The sequence below is a fragment of the Crocuta crocuta genome, unplaced genomic scaffold, assembly GCF_008692635.1.
Source record: "Crocuta crocuta isolate KB4526 unplaced genomic scaffold, BGI_CrCroc_1.0 scaffold5, whole genome shotgun sequence".
Taxonomy (NCBI): Eukaryota; Metazoa; Chordata; class Mammalia; order Carnivora; family Hyaenidae; genus Crocuta; species Crocuta crocuta.
In genome coordinates this window covers 3,023,248-3,036,573 of record NW_027530500.1, presented here as the reverse complement: position 1 = coordinate 3,036,573, position 13,326 = coordinate 3,023,248, and positions in this window count along the sequence as shown.

The window sequence follows — 13,326 nt, the reverse complement described above, 5'->3', positions numbered from 1 at the left end:
GAATACAAGCTTCACTTAACATTTGAAAATCAATTGCATTATCTTGTGCAATAACAAAATAATTTTCAAAAGAAAATAATATTTTAAATGTAAACTTAATATATGAATAATAATTGTAATGTTTGTTTATACTAGCAGCAATGTATTAGAATATAAAATATAGGAAATATATTATTTGGGCAACACAAATTAGCTTGGAAAGCTTTAAACAGAGAACATGCCACATCTGTGCTCTGAAAAATACAAACTAATACTGAGAAATTGAACAATATAATTTATATTAGAATGTTAATTGTAATAAAAGATTCCATATTTTCAAGATGTCAAATTTTCACAAATTTATCTGTAGATTAAACAGAATTTGAAAAATTATATTGTAAATTTAAAAAAATCTAAGTATCAGGAACATTCTAAAAATCAAGTAGAAAGGAAAAGACCTAGAAAAGCCAAATTAATCATAAAAAAGGGAATTCCCCAACATTAAAATAATTAAGACAATGTTATACTAGTATCAGGTTATATGAATAAATAGATGAGATAATATAGGGAAATAAAAAAATATCCACATTTATGCTATCAATTAATTTTTACCAATGTAGACAAAATAATTCAATACAGAAAGAGAAATATTTCAATAAACTGTACTCTAATGTCTATATAAAATTACAGAAATTAATGAAACTCGCTGTTCTTTTATTAAACACACATGAATATTAATTTATAAGAGAGTATAGACCTAAACACAAAAGCTAAAAGTATGAAGTTTCTAGAAATAAACATAAGAAAATGTTTGGGGAACTAGCTCTCAAAAAAAGTTTTCTTAGACAAAACACAAAAGGCACTAACTGTAAAAACCAAAAGTTGAAAAAGTGATTTCTACAAAACAAACACTTCTACTGGTCAAAATTCACCATTTTGAAAATAATAACACAAACCACAGAATGGAAAAATGACTTGTGATTATGTATCTAAAAAAGTACATATATCTAAGGTATAAAATGAACACATGGAGAGATTAATAACAAATAGCAAAATATATGTAATTTAAGTAAAATATTTTAAATAAGAAAAGGACTTGGAAAAAGGACTTCATGAAAGATAGAGAAATGATGAATAAGCAAATGAAAAGATACTCAGCATCATTAAGTCATCAGAAAAGTTTTAAATAAAACCATAATGCTAAAGCATTTCATACCTACCACAGATTTTAGTGAACACTTAGAGGACCCAAATTCTCATACATTGCTGGTATGATTGTAAAATGGTGCCACCTCTCTACAAAAGCTGTGGCAGTTCATAACAAAGTTTGACATACATTTCCTTAGAACCTGAAATCAAATACTACATATGTTTTTGGATTCCTTTTTTTTTTTTTTTTTTTTTGGCCTGAGAGAAATAAACACATATGTACATGAAAAGACTTGTCCAAGAATATTCTGTTTTATTAATAACAGCCAAGAACTGGAAATAATCCAAATGTCATCTACAGAAGAATGGATAAACAAATTGTGGTAATTAGTACAATGGAACTCTAGTAAGCAATACAGTCAATGGAATATTGATACATGCAACAACATGGGTGAAGCTGAAAAAAGATTAAATTGAGTTCAGATAATCTATGGTGATGAATCAGAAGTTGCCTATGGAGGGTTGAGACTAACTGGAAGGGAGTGTGATGGAGATTGTCTACATTGATATCTTATATAAATGGAAGCAAATAATATATAATCTTTTGTAATTGACTTTTTTTCACTTGGCATGTTTTTAAGATTTTTCCATGGAGTATCATGTGCTAACACATCATTGCTTTTAATTACCAAATAATATTCTGTTACATGCATGTCTCATTTAATTTATCCATTTATCAGTTGATAAAAATTTGAAGTTTCCAACTTTTTTGGCTATCATAAATGATGCTACTGTGAAAATTCATGTAAAAGATTTTGTGTAGACATAGTTTTCATTTTTTTGGCAATGTATATAAAAGTGAAATTACTAAGTCATGTGATAACTCTATGTTTAAACATTTGAGAAACTGCCAGAATGTTTTCCACAAACTGCAAGAGCTCCAACATCTTTGTCAACAGTTACTATCATCCATCTCTTAATTTAGTTAGAATCAACACTTACTTTTATGTATCCTTTTTATTATAAGTAACCTATTGAGTGTAAAGTGGTATCTCCTTTTGGTTTTGATTTGTATTTCCAAGAAGACTAATAATATTGTACATTTTTTGTGTGCTTATTGGCCATTTCTATACGTTATATGGAGAAGATATATTCAGATCATTTACTAATTTTTCAGTTGATCTACTCAATTTTTGATTATTGTTTTATGATAGTTATCCCTATATTATGTATGAGATACAAGTGTAATATAAGATAATATGATTTCCTAATATTGTCTCCAGCTCAGAAGATGGTCTTCTCAACTTTCCTGATGGTATCCTTTAAAGCACAAAAGCTTCTCATTTTAAGCCCAACTTATCTATTTATTTTTTGATTGCCATAAACTTCTGTTGTCATGTTCAAGAGGCATTAAAAAACCAAAGGTGCCGAAAATATAGCCCTATATTTCTTCTAAGAATTTGATAATTTGCATCTTTCACACTTGGATGCCCAACTCTGAGTTAATTTTTGTATATTATGTGGGGAAGAGGCCCAACACAATTCTTTCACATGCAGATATTCAGTTGTGGCATACCATCTGTTGAAAAGCCTATTCTTTCCCTGTTTAACTGTTTTGGGACCTTGTAAAAATCAATTAAGTCATGAATGTGAGGAATTATTTTTGTATTCTCAATTCTATTCTATTGATCTATGTGCCTATGTTTTCCAGTAGTATACTGTCTTGATTACCAGAGAAATGGGCTGTATAAGTTCACAAAATTATTATTCTTTTCCCCCAGCTATAGTTTGGTCATTCTGTATCCCTTGGATTCCAAAATTCTACAATCAGCTTGTCAATGACTGTGAAGAAGATAGATGAGATTTTGATAGATATTGTGGAATCTCTTGATCAGGTTGGGGAATATTGCCATATCAATATATTACATGTTTCAGTCCATGAACAATAGATATCTTTCTATTTATTTAAGTTCCTTTATTTACTTATCTATTTATTTATTAAGTTCCTTTTGATTTCTTTCAACAATGTTTTGTAGTTTTCAGAGTATAAGTTTTCTATTTTTATTAAATTTATTCTGAGGTATTTTGTTTCATTTCCTTTATAAAATGATATGTTTTCTTAATTTTATTTTTCAAATTGATTTTGTAGAGGAAAAATAACTTGGATGTAGATTTTGTATTTGTTTTTTGAATGTTTATTGGGGCATCTGGGTGGCTCAGTCAGTTAAGTTTCTGACTCTTGATTTTGGTTCAGGTCATGATCTCGTGGGTTCAAGTCCCACATCAGGCTTTGCTGACATCATAGAGACTGCTTGGGATTCTTCCTCCTTCCCCTCTCTGCCCCTCCAGTGCTCATGCTCTCTCTCTCTCTCTTTCAGAAATAAACAAAATAAATAAATAAATAAATGGTTATTTATTTATGGAGAGAGAGAGAGCGAGCGAGAGAGGGAGGGACAGAGAGAGGGAAAGGGAAATTCCTAAGCAGACTCTGCACTGAATGAGGAGACCAAAGCTGGGCTCTACCTTACAACAGTGAGATCACAACCCGAGCAGAATTGAAAAGTCAGACGTTTAAACCACTGAGATTTCAGGTGCCCCAGGATCTTGTATTTTTATTTCCATTCATCTTAAAGCATTTTCAAATTTTTCTGTCATGTCTTTTACACAAAGTGCACTAGTTTCTGCATATTTCTTAATCTCCCTAAAATCCNTTGTGGAGAGTGCTGCTATGAACATTGGGGTACATGTGCTCCTATTTCAATCTTTTTAAATGTAGTAAAGTTCACTTTATGGTCTATCATATGGTCTATCCTTGAGAATAATTCATATTCACTTGAAAGGAATTATGTTCTGTTATTAAATGGAGTGTTCTAGAGATGTCTCAGGTCTACTGGGTTTTAATCTTCTTCATGTCTTTACTTTCATGTTTATCTTCTAACTAGCTGGATTATTGATTATTGAAAGCGGGGTATCTAAACCTCCCACCATTGTTGAATTGTCTATTTCTTATTATAATCTGTCATAGGTACCTTTTTCTTGAATGATTGGCTTTTATCATTTAAAATGTCCTTTCTGTCTAGTAACAATTTTGTTTAAAATCTATTGTATTGATTAGCATAGTTACTCTACCTTTCATATTGGTGCTATTTTGTGATATTTCTTTTTCCATCCTTTTACTTTCAACGTATTTTTATATTTTAGTGTAAATGTCTCCTTTAGACAATGTAGATTTGGACAGAGGTATTTTTTGTAACCCAAACTAGAAAACTCTGCCTTTTAATTGAATTATCTTACTCAAATAATTTAATGTGATTATTGGTATTCTTAGATTTATGTCTGACATTTTACTTTTTGTTTGTTTGTTTACCAAATGTCTTTAGATTATTCTATTTCTCTTTTACTCCTTTCTTTTAACTCAAGTGAATGTTTTCATATTAATATTTTAATTCTTTTAATATTTTATTTCTTGTTTGAATATTTTCTTAGTAATTAATGTAGGACTTCCAAAATGCATTTTATTACAACCTACTCTCCCTCTATATTATTTGTTTTAGCTCCAAACATTTTATTTTTTAATTTTTTTCTTTTTTTCTTCCAAGTTTTATTTAAATTCAAGTTAGTTAACATATAGTGTAGCATTAGTTTCAGGTGAAGTAACTGAGCATTACATCTATGGAACTTTATTTTTCCCCCCTTTCTGTGCTATAATTGATATGCATGTTGATATCTATATATGCTTCAAGCCCCCAAATACATTACTTTAATCATTACTTTGTATAATTTTACATATTTTAAAGGAGTGGAGAGAAGAAAGGAGAGCAAAGAGAGATGCAGAATATTTATTACATTAGTTTTTATTATATATCATTTCTATTTTTCTTCTTTTTTTGTTATAAATTTGAGTTACCATATAGTGTCACTTCCTTACTGTAATACAACTTTGTTCCCACTCATTTTCTTTGTGATATTATTCATAAATATAATCTATTACTATCTGTTACAGTTTCAACAATACCTAGACAGATAAATGATAGACAGATAGATAGATGATAGATAGATCAATAGACAGATAGATCGATCGATAGATAGATTTCATGCAATTGCTTTTTAAATTAATTAAGAAAACACAGAAGACATATAGACTTATATTTTTGTATATTTATATAATTCTCCTTAAGGCTGCTCTTTTTATTAATGTGACTCTATTTGAATTATTGTTTGGGATTATTTGCCTTCCTTTGAAGAACATCCTTACTTCCTTTAGTATTTCTTAGAAGGTGGATCCGCTACCTATGAATTCTCCTGTTTTTTATTAGTGCTTGAACATCTTCATTTCACTTTCACTTTTGCAAAACAGTTTTGTGAAATATAGGAACCTGGATTGATAGATTTCTTTTATATATTATTATTGTCATTGTTTTCTATTTTGGTACTTTAAATATCATCCCACTAATTTACGGCCTCAGTCGTTTCTGATGAGAAGTTGGCTGTTAACATTTTGATTTCTCTTGTATGTGACAAGTTAATTTCTCTTGCTGCTCTCAATATTTTCTCGTTGTCTTTCAACATTTTCACTCTGATGTATCTGTGTTTAAATCTCTTCAGTTGTTCTACCTGAGGTTTGTTGAGCTACTTGAAATATATTAATTAATGTTTTTCTTCACATTTGGGACAATATTAACCATTATTGACTTGAATATATATATTTTTTCTTTTCTTTTTTTTTTCTCCCCTCACCACTGGTACTCCCATTATGCACGTGTTGATGTACCTAACGATATCCCAATTTCTGAGTCTTTGCATTTTTCTGTATTCTTTTTGCTCATTGTTCTTTGAATTGCATAATCTCTATTAATCTATCTTCAGGTTTGCAAATTCCTTCTCCTGGTAGCTCACATCTCCTCGTGAGTCCCTCTCGTAAATTTTTATTTCATTTCTTGTGCTATTCAAATACAGAATTTCACTTTTTTAATGTTTGTTTATTTTGAGAGAGAGTGGGAGTGGGAGAGGGGCAGAGAGAGGGAGAGAGAGAGACATCCTAAGCAGGCTCCGCACTGTCTGCAGGAGTCAGATGCAAGGTGAGATTCCCATAAACCATGAGATTATCGCCTGAGCTGAAATCAAAAGTGGGACACTTTACTGAATAAGCCACCCAGGCACCCCGAGAATTTCATTTTTTAAGTAAATGTTATCTCTATCTATACGTTCTCTTTATAAGTCAGTGTAAATTACTTTTTACTTTTAACCATGGTTTCCATTAGTTATTGAATATATTTATAAATGTGTTCTACGAAGCCTTTGTTTCTTCTATGTCTAGACCCTCTCACAGAAAGTTTCTGCTTCTTCTTTTTCCAATATATGGGTCAGACTTTCCTATTTGTTTGCATACTTCAAAATTGTTTGTTGGGAGGCGCCTCGGTGGCTCAGTCAGTTGAGCGTCCGACTTCGGGCTCAGGTCATGATCTTGCCGTTCGTGTGTTTGAGCCCCGCATCGGGCTCTGTGCTGACAGCTCAGACCCTGGAGCCTGTTTCAGATTCTGTGTTTCCCTCTCTGACCCTCCCCTGCTCACTCTCTCTCTCTCTCAGAAATTAAAAAAAATAAATAAATAAACATTAAAAAATTTTAAAAAATTATTTGTTGGAACCTGGACATTATAGATAATATATTGTATCAATTCTAATTTCTTCTCTGCCTATTTCTGCCTTCTTATTTTTTGTTTACTTTTTTATTTGTTTAGTGATTGGCCAAATTCTTTTAAGGATGTCTATTTCACCTGCAGGTGGATGTTGTAATATTGCTCCTCAAAGTATACAGACTGGGATATTTACAAATTCACCCTGGGATGAGGATGGTTTTAACAGGTTCTTCTCTCTTTTCTGGCCACATCCAGCTATTAAATTCCACTAATTGCCAGCTGATTGCTCTTTTGTTTTCAATAATACCCTGGGGTATAACTTGTTCCAGAGGCTGCCTGGTATCCTTTGCAGTGCTAGTTTGTGACATCAATCTCTGTGCTTTATTCCTCCCCCTGGAGGACACTTCTTAGGTCTCCTTCCCTTGTTCTCTCTAGTAAACTAGCTACCTTATCATTTAGCTTGCTTACTATCAAAACCTCCCTTGCTTTTTTATAATTCCCATAGGCCTGAATTTCCCCTGATACTGTTTTAAATAAGTTCAGCTTTTTAAGTGAGAACTTCAAAGCTCTTTATTGGCTGCCTCTACTCTGGATCAAAATATCTGAGCCATAGCTCTGGAACTTATGTCAGAGACAATGGAACACTTCCTTCTGATTGACACCTTTGCTTTAGGGCTAGATCAGGAAGAGAAAGTAACCTTTGTTTTTTTTTTGAGGTTTCTCCATTCCCTAACATCTCAGCCACGCTAATCTCAAAGTTGTAGGAAAGAATTTGGAGAGGTGAACCTCTCGGGAGAATACCATAGCTTTTGACTGGGAGCTGGGGTAGAAGCAGTGCTGTGTTCTTGGCTGCACCTACCTGATTTGGAGTTTCTGTAATGTTGATCTGGGAGGAGGAAAAAGAGGCAGTGGATCATGGTCTGAATGCAAGAGACTCTTGCTATTTTATTGAGCTTTAGTAGATTTTCTTAATAAATGTTTCTTCATTTTCCGTACGCTGTTAGGACAACTTCCAGAGACTTAAAGTGGCTGTTTTTTAAATACTTCTCACCAGTTATCTTCATTTCACTGGAGAGTGTATCTGTAGAGATTTCGAACTCTGGAAATTTCCAAAGTGAAGATAATGTTCTAGCTTAATTGGGTTGGTAATCATAAAGTTGTATGGTTTTTGTCAAATGAATAAATTATAAGTAAGATTTAGGCATTTTTCTACATGTAACATATCTCAATTAAAAAATATGAAGGGTCAGGGCTGCCTGGGTGGCTCAGTCAGTTAAGCATCTGACTTTGGCTCAGGTCACGATCTCTCAGCTCATGAGTTCGAGCCTTGCTTTGCGCTCTGTGCTGATAGCTCAGAGCTTAGAATCTGTTTTAGATTCTGTCTTCCTCCCTCTCTGCCCTTCTCCAACTCACCCTCTGTCTCTCTCTCAAATATAAATAAACATTTTTTAAAAATTAAAATTATATGTGAGGTCTAAATGGAGACTAACAAAATTCCAACATTAATATTTTAAAAAATCATGAATGTACAAATAAACAGTATGATCTTGTTTGGCTTCCCAGGCTCAGATCCAAAGAAGAAGAGCGCACACATAAGCATAAAGAACAAAATAATTAATACAAGGTGTTTTCTGGCAGTCGTTGTTTGGCTAGAGTGTCATACATGCTGGGAAACTAAACAGGAAGCAACAAGACAAATAAAATCAAAATCCCTTCGATCTCTAGATTGGAGAGAGATGATCCCTAAAAGGAAGCTGGGAATACAGTGGACTTTTGACACTGGAGTTGAAACCAAAGAAGAGATATAATCTTTGCCAGACACAGAATATAAAGCAGAAAGAAGTAAAAGAAATACCCCAACTCTTTTCTTCCTTTCACTGCCTGGTCTTACACTGGTGGATCCCCGAAAGAGATCAATTGAAATAGAAGCTTGGCACAGAGCCTGTGGGGATTAGCTCTACAGAAAACCACAAAGGTATTGGTTAATATCCAAAGTATATAAAGAAATTCCACAACTTAACAAAAAAAGGAAAAAGCCCTACTAAAAAATGGGCAGAAGTCTTGAATAGACACTTCTTAAAGATGATATGACCAATATACATATGAAAAGACATTCAGCATCACTAATTATGAGAAAAATGTAAATCAAAACTGTAGTGAGATATTACCTCACAACATGAGAGTGGTTACTCTAAAAGAGAGAGAGAAAGAAAGAAAGAAAAGAAAGATAAACAGAAAATAACAAGCATTAGTGAGAACGTGGAGAAATTGTAGCCGAGTGCACTGCTTGTAGAATTGTAAAATGGTATAACTGCTATAGAAAACAGTGGAGGTTCCTCAAAAAAAATTAAAAATAAAACTACCATATGATTCAATTTCTTAAGTCCACTCCAGAGCCCCCCCTGGAATTGTTTTTGTTCATGGCTCTCTATCTAATGTTAATCTTTGCAAAGGGATGGAGGGTGGGGTGTGCCATGCCACCATCTTGGTGATGTCATCCCGGTTTGGCAGATTAAATGAGATATTGTTTATCAATATTTAACAATATCTGGCAAGTGGAAAGGTCTCAGAAAGGTTAGCTGCTATAAGCATTCCTATTACTAGTGCTTTATCTCTTGATTTAGCAAAACGTATATGAACTATCTTAAGAAATATTCTCCCCAGCTCCCATTGGAACCTAAGCTATTTCTTCCTTTGTGTTGTCTGTACAGATGAACTACCTTCCCTCCATCAAACCTGGGCAGTTTGACCCTGATTGTTTGATTCTGTATATAAGTTCTAGAAAGGCAAAATAAAATATGCTAATATTTTGACATAAGGAAATACCAAAGCAGTCTTCTGTATGTATGAATTCCAAAACACCAGCAAACTGAATTATAAACATGGGCTAATATAAGTAGCATTTACTTTTCAAGAGTGAGAACCCTGAAGATGTCTAAAATTAACCTATAGTATGTGTAATATAACGCTACATACAGGAACAGTACCAAGGTTGTTCTCTGTATAATAGTGAAGGGAAATTGTGGTAAAACTTATTAATTAAAGAAAAAAGTGGATAATATTTCCCCAAAGTAGAGAAGCATGGGGTACATATAAATTTTCATAATCAAAATTTGCGATTTTTAAAAGTGGAATGAAAAATATTGGATGAAAAACATTGGGGCTTGGGGTTTATTTATTTTCAAATAAATAAAGTTTATGTATTTTGAGAGAGAAGATAGTGTGAGCAGGGGAGGGACAGAAAGAAAGGGGAGAGATAGAATCCGAAGCAAGCTCCACACTGTCAGTGCAGAGCCAAGTGGATACACGGCTCCATCTCATGAACCATGAGGTCGTGATCTGACCTCAATTCAACAGTTGGACACCTAACCAACCGAGCCACCCAGATACCCTGGAAAACATTGTTTTGAAAGGAAAACATTGCCATAGTCTGCACAATTTATTTATGAGAAGGTTTATCTCTCCATAATGCAAAATATGGAATTGTTAGTATATCAAGCATTTTTCTTCAAAAGGTGAGTAACAAAAGCTATTTTAGAAAGGCATCTTTCTTACTTGAACAACAAATATCTCTGCTTTGCATGCTCGGAAAAAGAATCTTTGGCTCTTTTCAGCACATCTTTTGCTTCTTTTGAATTCACAAATTGTTGAAGCACTAATTTTTCCAGCAACAAGCTCTTGGCTAGCTTCCCTCCTCCTGAACACGTGTCCCCTGTTAAAGGTAAGTGCATTGCTTTCCTTTCATCATGATGTACATGGTTTTCATTTGCAGTGTCTGCTCACTTAACTTTGTATCCCCTGACCTTCTTTTATTTTCTCCTTTCTTTTCACAAGACCTATCTATGCATTTGCTTGGAAGTGTTATACACACTTTGCATATTCTTCAGCTGACAGGCTCACTTACATATACACAATTAAAACCAGCTCGGCTGACCTCCCATTTGGGGAGCTTCTCCCCATCTCACTTAAATCAACTTCCCTAGTTGGCCTTCTCTCTCACTCACCTGTCCTTTGGACCTACTCCATCTGGAATCCATCAGCTGCCCAGACTCTGCATATTTTAATAGTGTTCAATGAATCTCTCATCTATTATTCATGAGCTTTCTTTTCATCTGCATTTGTTTATCATGTTTATGGTGCACTAACACTGCTTTGTAGAATTCATGTTTGATCTCCTCCCTCAGTACTTGTCGATCAAATGTGCTGTCTGTCACTGCCCATTTAGGCCGTTGTGTTTATGCTAAACAACTTTCATTTAGAACATAAAAGTGAGCAGGAAGCCTATTCAGGACAAGTTTATTTTAAGTAAACCGAGGTCACTTTTATTAATAGTTAAAAGAAGGTGGATGACCCAGCAGACATTTTGTCACTAACAACAGAAGCTCTGCAATTGACAAGTTTTATTTTATCCTCTTTGAAGCAAGGGCATGATATATATGTAAAGGCTTCCAGTTTTAAAGAGAGTTCTTCCTCAATCCAAACTAGAACATATATTATATTCAGCCTGCTCTTGCTGCTCTACAAAGTCCTATGTATTTCTTCAGTGCATGAGAATTTTAGATCATTGAAATCAATTATAGGTACACTTTTCAAAACCTTCCATAATAGTAAGTGTCCTGCATCGGAATACGAGAAATCCAAGACTTCTGGGATGCAGAGGGAACAGAAAACACTCTTGGTCCCCACGTTCACCTTTACTTTGTACTACATGAGTCAGTCAAAGAGAAAAAGACATACCAGATCTTGAAAAGAATTGTCCCCCAGTGGGATCTTGATGTATCTCCTGGTTTAGGAGGTCTTCCTGGGGGTACCTGGGTGGCTCAGTCAGTTAAGCATCTGACTTCGGCTCAGGCCATGATCTCACCTGTTCGTGGGTTCAAGCCCCGCATTGACTCTGTGCTGACAGCTCCAAGCCTGGAGCCTGCTTCAGATTCTGTGTCTCCCTCTCTCTCTCTCTCTGCGCCTCCCCCACTCACGCTCTGTCTCTCTCTGTCTCAAAAATAAATAAACATTTAAAAAAAGGAAATCTTCCTGTAGAAATGGAATAAAGAAATCAAACAAATAAAGACCACATCGATTTGTTTACTGCCCAACAAGCAACCAATCTCTTGAGTGAGTACTTTACATTTTACAATGTGCCTTGGCCCAGGTCTCTGACTACAAAATAGAGAATACCAGAGCTCATGGGCAGCTTTTTGTGTGAAAGCAGTGTGTTTAGCATTTTACATAGATTGGCACCTCAGTAATTTATTTCAAAAATGTATTTTTGTGTTTCAAGTGACCCTGAGTGGCCTAAAATGTCCACTTAGAATTTTGGATTTTCCCGACACGTTATTTCAACCATCTAATACCTACCCCTACAGTACAGCTCCATTTCCCATCAATTATTATTTAGTACTCTATAATTTGCAAAGCCTACACACAGACCTATTATTTGACCCTCATAATAATCTAGTGAGTTAAGCAAGTCTACATTCAGCAACAAAGTAATCTGAGGCCCAACTAAATAACATGGCCTGGCCACGAGGACACGGTAAATCCAAAGCTGTGTGTGGCAAGAACCTGAACCTGAAACTCCCAGCCTAGGGGCCTCCACCTTTCCCTTTGGTGCTTCCTTCATATCACTCATTACTGTATCCATGCTTCATGCCACCATGAAACCTGCCACATTTCCTCTGCCATTCCATTTATTCTGTATATACAAAACATATCAGCTCATCTAGACTCTAAGCTGATATTTCTTTCCTTTCTGCCTGGCACAGAACAGAACAAAGTGGACAGATTTACAAACAGAATTTCTCAACCCTCTGAGTGAAATTAAATCTAACACCAAACAGGTCTTCTGGTAGGTGGCTTCATTTGCCCATCTCTGCTGCCTTCATTTGCTATATTTCCCTCTCTTCCCATCTGCTGAGTTAGAAGAGTGAAGTTCCAAAGCAGAGACAGAAAAGTCTATCAAAATATAAGAAACTATTTTCAGTGAAATCTCCCAAATCAAATAAAACTTGAGACTTAAAGGTCTACCTTGGGTCCCTAGGGATTCCAAATATCATGGCCCATTGAACCAGGTCAGATGAAATGATTCTTGTGTAAATCGTGAAACTTACCAATATTGCCATCATGATCTTTTTACAGCTTTTTAAAAAATTTGTTTAATGCTTATTTATTTGGGGGGGAGGGTGTTGTGAGCCAGGGAGGGGCAGAGAGAGAGAGGAAGGCACAGAAGAAATGGGCTCCAGGCCCTGAGCTGTCAGCACAGAGCCCGACGCATGGTTCAAACTCACAAACTGTGAGATCATGACCTGAGCTGAAGTCGGATGCCCAAGAGACTAGGCCACCCAGGTGTCCCTCCATCATGATTTTTGATACAAGGAATGCCATCATCAACCCAATGGTGGGCAGACTCTGTAATCTGTCTTATAATCACATCCCAGATCCCCTCCTTAGGACTGATGCACCCATCCCTTGGTTGCTGGCCTAGCCCACTGTTGACAGTTTACAGATGCACAATCTTAGGGGGCCAAAGTCCAACCTTGCCTCGGGGGCAGCCCACAGCCACTTG